Source organism: Hibiscus syriacus, unplaced genomic scaffold, assembly GCF_006381635.1.
Source record: "Hibiscus syriacus cultivar Baekdansim isolate YM2019G1 unplaced genomic scaffold, ASM638163v2 tig00112206_pilon, whole genome shotgun sequence".
Taxonomy (NCBI): Eukaryota; Viridiplantae; Streptophyta; class Magnoliopsida; order Malvales; family Malvaceae; genus Hibiscus; species Hibiscus syriacus.
In genome coordinates, this window is record NW_024063267.1 from 2,049,915 (window position 1) to 2,056,990 (window position 7,076).

The 7,076-nt window shown below is 33.1% G+C and overlaps 1 pseudogene; it reads right to left on the reverse strand.

The window, feature by feature from the left end:
* Positions 1-2,442: 2,442 nt before the first annotated feature.
* On the reverse strand, positions 2,443-3,659 carry LOC120175543 (annotated as a pseudogene).
* Positions 3,660-7,076: the final 3,417 nt, after the last annotated feature.

Below are 7,076 nucleotides of genomic sequence, written 5' to 3' on the forward strand. Positions count from 1 at the left end.
GCTATATCTGTGTGTACTATCTCCAGCGGTCTTCGGGCATGCCAGGATCTACCAACTTCAAAGCTTTGTCTATGTTGTTTTCCTTTGATGCAAGCCTCACATAATTGATTTGGAGGGTTGATCTCTGGTAGTCCTTTCACCATGTTTGTTTTTGATAACAGCTTCAAACCAGAAAATCCAAGATGTTCATATTTTATATGCCATAGCCATGAATCATCTTTGATCGCGGTCTTCATGCACTTGACTTCTCCCGACTCGATATCAATTGTAAAGAAACGATTTCGAGTCATATCAGCTTGGGCTATCAATTCTCCTTCTTTATTTTTGATGGCAAGCGAACGGTTCTTCATCTGCACTTCATATCCTTTTTCCAGGAGTTGACCAAGACTGATGATATTTCTTTTCAAAGCAGGTACATAATAAACATCTGAAATATATTTCTTTTCTCCATTTCTCTGAGTAATCATGACTTCGCCTTTTTCTTTTATTTCTGAGTGCGAGTCATCTCCGAACGTTACTCGTCCATGGACTGTTTCATCTAATTTCACAAACAGTTCCCTTTGACCACACATTTGGTTACTGACACAATTATCAAGATACCAAATATTTTTCTTGAATTCTTCATTTCCTTTAGAAGTGAGGAATACGTGAGATTTTTTAATTTTTTCTTCTTCATCTGCTGCTACGTTATTTTTTTCTTCTTGTTTAGGAGCAGATCTACAGTCATAACTATAATGACCATACTTATTGCAATTATAACATTGTACCTGGAATTTACTTCCTTGTTGATATCTGCCCCTACCTCGGCTTTTGAATCCTCGTCCACGACCTGATGTTGGATTGATTTCATACATTTGATCGGTTCCATATAATCGACCACTACGTCCACGAATTCCTCGTCCACCTCTGTATCTTCCACGATAACCGCCATGATTTCCTCGACCTCGTGTGTAGCTGCTGATAGCTTCTCCTTCGTTGACATTCATCTTGCTTTGTAGAGCTTGCTCCAAATTTTTTGAATCTTCATTTTGTTTTATTTTATGCTCATGGGCTTGAAGTGAACCCACAAGCTCATCGATCGATATCTGAGATAAATCTTTTGATTCTTCGATTGTCACAACCACGTAATCGAATTTTCTTGTTAATGACCGTAAATTTTTTTCCATCACTCTAACATCGTCGAGTGATTCACCATTTCTTTTCATTTCATTTACGACCGCTTTCACATGTCTAATATAAGTCTAATATAATCATCGATGGTTTCTGTATTTTTCATTTTTAACATCTCAAACTCAGCTCTGAGAGTTTGTAAGCGTACATTCTTTGCTTTTTCGGCACCTTGTAGAGATTTTTGTAAAATCTCATACGCTTGTTTTGCGATCTTCGCATCAGAAATTTTTTCAAAGGTAGATTCGTCTACTCTTTGAAAAATAAAGAACAACGCTCTTTTATCTTTTTTCCGGGATTCCTTCAATATATTCTTTTCTTCATTGGCCAGGGTTGCTTCTGCTGTTGCATTTTCATGTTCAGTGTAACCATCCTCGATGATATCCCAACAATCTTGGGAGCCTAATAACGCCTTCATTTGAATGCTCCAATTTCCGTAATTCGTCTTTGTCAATCTCGAGATTTGTGGTTGAATTATGTTGACAATCTTCTCCACCACGTTAAACTCGAATCAAACTTTGAGGTCACTAGTTGGAAATGTAAATGGACTCTCTGTAATTTATAACTCAAATTTTTTATTTATACGAAACAAAATATTTTACAAAAACATTACCTCAATATTACAATACCATAATATTAACTGCGGCTAATTTACAAACTCAACTTTACTATTTTAAGCTTCGCTAAACTCTCTCAATTCTCTCGTATATTTTTCTTTTTCTCACTACTCACTCTTTTCTTCACTTGTATATTGCATATAACTTCCATACATTACATATATATAGTTGTAATAAACCGACATGAAATTGCTTCTAGATTAAGTATTTTGTAATCGGTTGCCAACTCAATTTGCTATTACCGTACACGTTAATAAGCTTCCTTGCCGTGATAAAATTCCTTTTAATTGCTGCCACGTCTATCTTTGAAAAAACTTTGCATGTGATACTGCCAAATTTGTTGCTGCCGACACTTTGATTTGTTTTCCACATTGCCACGTTGCCTTCCATCTTTAATTTGCTCCACATAATTCCAAAAGAGTTTGACTTCCAACAAAAGCAACCGTGACCGTTTTCGTTTAAAATGCCGGTGATATATATACGACTAGAAAAATCCAAGGAAAGTACAGAACAATAACATCGGAGCAATATGTATGTTGCTTTGTTTTTTTTATAGCTTTTCATGAAAAGCTGATAAGCACATAAACATTTCCTCCCTGAGGGTGGCTAAGTGGTCCTCTGAAATACTGAAAGAGGACCATATATGCGGCAATAGTATACAGTGTGTTTATCTTCAAGCAGTTGGATAAGAGGCTTCCATTGCAATACCGCAAAGACCTTCTTTGGGATCAATATCTCTTTCCATTCTGATGTACCCATCCTAACCCCAGCTGGTGCCCCATGAATTCTTCACCAGCCAATACTTGGTCCCACCATCCTCTTGTCCATAGCCAACTACTGTAACCCCGTGGTCTAGGTAGGTGGTGCATTCTCCGGTGAAGACACCACTTTTGTAGTGTTGGAAGTCAGCCCCACCAGCATCAATGGCAACTGAAACTGGCTGATTGGCCACGGCTTTTCATAGTGCTGACTCACTGTTTGAAGGTATAATGGTATATCTTCGTAACCGGTGATCTTGGCTGCATGGTTGGCAGATTCTTTCTTGTTGCAGCTTCCATCAACTCCTTCGTAGGGGTACTTTGTTTCGGTAGTACTTTGTTTGAAATAATAAATTCAAATGCATCATCCTTGAGACCACCGTTGCAACCTTGGTCTTCGTCATTGTCATCACAATCAACCAACTCCTGCTCTGATAGTGAGATCAATGTACCGGTTTTGAGCTTGGTAATCCCTTCCATGGCTGCCACAGCTGAGAACGCCCAGCAACATCCTATATGATCCGAACCGAAAGAAAAATTAGCATTGTGGAATCATAATTATTTCAATTTCTTTACAAATTCATATGCATACCACATTGGCCTTGGTCCTTGATGCCTGTCACAGCTCCTATCTTTCTCCAATCCATGCTAGATGGAATTGCAGTAACATTTTCATACCTGAAAGAAGATTTTTTGGAAGCTGGAATATTGTTGGAAGATCGCATTTTATAACCATTTCGCATGGCTTTAAACTCTTCATTGGTCAAGTCTGTGAATTCATTAACACCTAACTTGTACTTTTTTTCTGGTATCAGCATTCTGGGATTTGATGTACTTCACGTTTTCCATGAATATTTGGTAACGTTTATCCTTCTCTGTTTCATCCTGATAAACTCGACTATAGCTAAACAAGCAGCGATGGGGCAAGTTAGCGTACCGAGGTCGGCTAATTGTGATTGTATAAACTCTCCAACCTGGGACAATCACTCTGATTTAAACTCCCATGTTTGCGTGCTAAGCAAAGAGTAGTCTCTTGTCCTCTTCCACTCTATAAATTAATTGTGCCAGTGCCAGTGCCAGTGCCAGTGCCAGTGCCAAGGGGAATATTTATTCTCATAGTGAAGCCTCCTCTTTATCTTATCAAAGTTGGACTTAGCAAGCTGGGCCCGTTGTTTTAAGCAAAAATATTCGAGAAAGCTCTGGACTGGATCTTGTGTATGATTTTTTTTTCAATGCCTTGTCCAATTCATTGCCCCATAGGCGATGCACCTTCAACTTACCAAAACAAGTTTTTATATATCATATATTTAAATTATTAATATGATAACTTACGATAAAATTATGTTTTAATAATGAAAATATTATTTTTAACTTTGTTTTATGGTTTATATTTAAAAAAATTATTTTTCTTTTCAACAATTGTTTCATTAATATTCAAATATGAATTTTCAAGTCGAATTGAGCGACTTTAATGGTAAAAGAATTATTGTTATTCCTTGAGATCTCGAGTTCAAGCACCATAAATGTCTGGGGTGTTAGTTAAAGAAATATTTATTTATTGGTTATAAATTTTAATCAAATATAAGTCATTTATTTATTTAAATCTAATGGCTATAAGATTAGTGTAAAACTTATTTGTTTTACATAGGGTAGATGGAACTGTGAAACCTACCAATATATATGTGTGTGTGGCTATGATCCAATTACAGTGTAAAATTAAATTTTTTTACACCATTTTAAGATCATTGGAGGAGGGAAAATTAAAGGTTGAAATTAATAGTAGAAAAATGAGAAGATATTCATTGAAAATAATAAGAAATTAATCTCATCTTTTGATTTTACATTATGTATAAATGGATCCTAACCCCTCTCTCTCTATATAAAAGAATTCCTAGTAAATTATGAAATATATATATGTGGCATGTCTATCTTTGTGATAAGTGATAAGTTTATTTGATCACATGTCAGCATATATTATATTAAAATTAGATGTGAGTCCCACTATTTTTAATAAACATTTTAACTTTTTCTTATACCTTGCATAATAAGTTAATTAAGATAATTTTTAACAATTATGATTAGAATTAGAGTTAACATGGATACAATAGTTTAAGAAAGATGTATCAAATTCCTTGTTGCCTGTCCAAGAGCTCAAATTCCTTGTATTTAAACAAGATATATCACTATCGCCACGAAACACTTCTATGTGGACGTGGCTTGATCTGAGCTGTTGAGTTTGGTCAGTGAAGATATGGACGGCGAAGAAGAGATCGTGGGGAAGTCAAAGAAGGATCCGCTGGCGGCGGCGGCTTTGGTTAGGACGTGGGATGGGCATGGCGGGCTGTCTTGAGCGAGTGTCGAATTCCCTTTTTTTTTGGTTCGTCTGCAGCTTAAAACGGTCCCTAATGTCCACCTTAAAAAATTTTAAACTTGATAATGCTGCCTAACTTTTGAATTATATAAGTTGTTGATAACAATAGTCATAACACTATTGTTTAGGGTTGGAAATTTTAAATATTCTAATTCAGCATGCACGTGCATAATAATCCCTCCAGTTCTTTTACAAATACACATATTAATCAAGTATAATTTATTTAATTTGTTCTTAAGAAGAAACAGTATGTTATTAGAAGTCGTAAATGCTGAACGATTCTGCACAAACGGATCAAGACGAAAATCATGGTGATGGAGGTGTCTTTTGGATGCTCCGAATGGCTGTTTCAAGAAGAAGGAACACGAAGGGTTAATCCAGAAGACAAGAAAAGGCCCCCTTTAGCAAAATTTAACCACGAACAGGAGAAACTACCCCAGAGGCCAGTTTTGCACTACTTTGACTTATTTTAAGAGGTAAGTGGAGTAGTGGGGTTCTGATTTTCGTCTTTGATAATTTTCTACATCGATCCCAGTTGCTTTCTATCAACCACTACGGGTGTATATAATATGATATAATTTGGATTTATCTATTTTGTTCATAACAAATATGCTCATTGTTTGTAGTTGACCTTTATTTCCCTTTTTTTTATTTGTTGATAGAACGTTTCATTGATTTGTTCTTTTGCATGATGTAAGAAACTTGTCAAGAAAAAAAGCAGCAGTTGCTTTGAAAAATGATAAATACTAACACAAACTCTAATTGTAAAAAAGAAAAAGATAAATTAGGTGTTTAATATCTAAAATAAAACAAAAAATAAACGTTAAGAATGATTTAAAAAAAATAAAACTTTAAATACTAAAATGGATCAAAACCGATAATTTAGTTACTAAATGCGTAATTTGCCAAGAAAAACAACCGCTTTGAAAGGAGTACATATATACCCGTCCATAAATAAAATTGTTACACATAAATAAAAATATATTTAAATTTATCTTTTTAAATAATATTTTATCATTTGATTCATTAATAAATAATAAGGGTTAGGATTCGCTTACACTTAGGGTAAAATTTTTAGTTTCATATGAGAAAAATTAAATAATGAGATTAATTCCTTATTTTTTTTTCAATGAATATTTTCACATTTCTTATTGTGAATTTTAACCTTTGATTTTCCTCGTCCAACTATCGTAAAAAGTGTAATTAAATTTTTTACCCTAAATATAATTGAATCTTGTCCCATTAATAAAATTAGGGTTAACTACACGAATGATCACTTATGTTTGTGTTTTGTCTACTTTTGGTCGCTGATTTCAAAAACATAAGATATGATCACTTTCATTTTCATTTAATTAATATATGGTCATTTTAGTTTTTATTTAATTAAAATGTGGTAATCACGGATTAAATGCTACTAACGTTTAATAAAATATGTGATGTGATAATTGGTATAATAATAGATTTGATATATGTTATTTACATATTCTCTCAATTTAGTCATACTTTTAAATACATTTTAACATAAAATATATATTTTAAATAAAAAAAAAATATTTTAAAATTAAGTTAATAATAAAATATATTTAATAACTTAATATAAAAATATTTTGTAAGTTAATATATATAAAATATTATAAATTTAAGTATTTATACAATAAGATACAAAATATATAAATCATGTTATTTACTTTAGGCCAATCAATGGTTTTGGCATAATGGTTGAATACATGTTTGTTTCCTAAGTGGCCGGGTTTTGATTTTTTTCCCCAAATTTCTTTTAACTAGAGGGTGACATATGTCACTATTTTGATTGGTGGAAATAAATATATTAAATTCTAAACTAAAAATTTTAGGATTTTGAAGAACTTATTAGAATTTTTTTTAAATTCTTGGGGCCAATGTCCCCTAACCTTTTTATGGTCGGCTCTTGATCGATATAAAAAATCTATTATGAAAATTTAAAATGATCATTTTAAATAGAGATGGAAAAGTGCAATTAATTATAAAAAATAAATAAATGAGAGTATGTTGATGAATTTATATGAAAAAAATACTTTTTTTTATAGTGTGAAAAGTGAATTTGGGTAAATATAGTTGTTTTGTCTCCTCGTATCCTATTTATATAACCCCAATTAGATGTTGAAGAAATCTCATTCTGTTTTC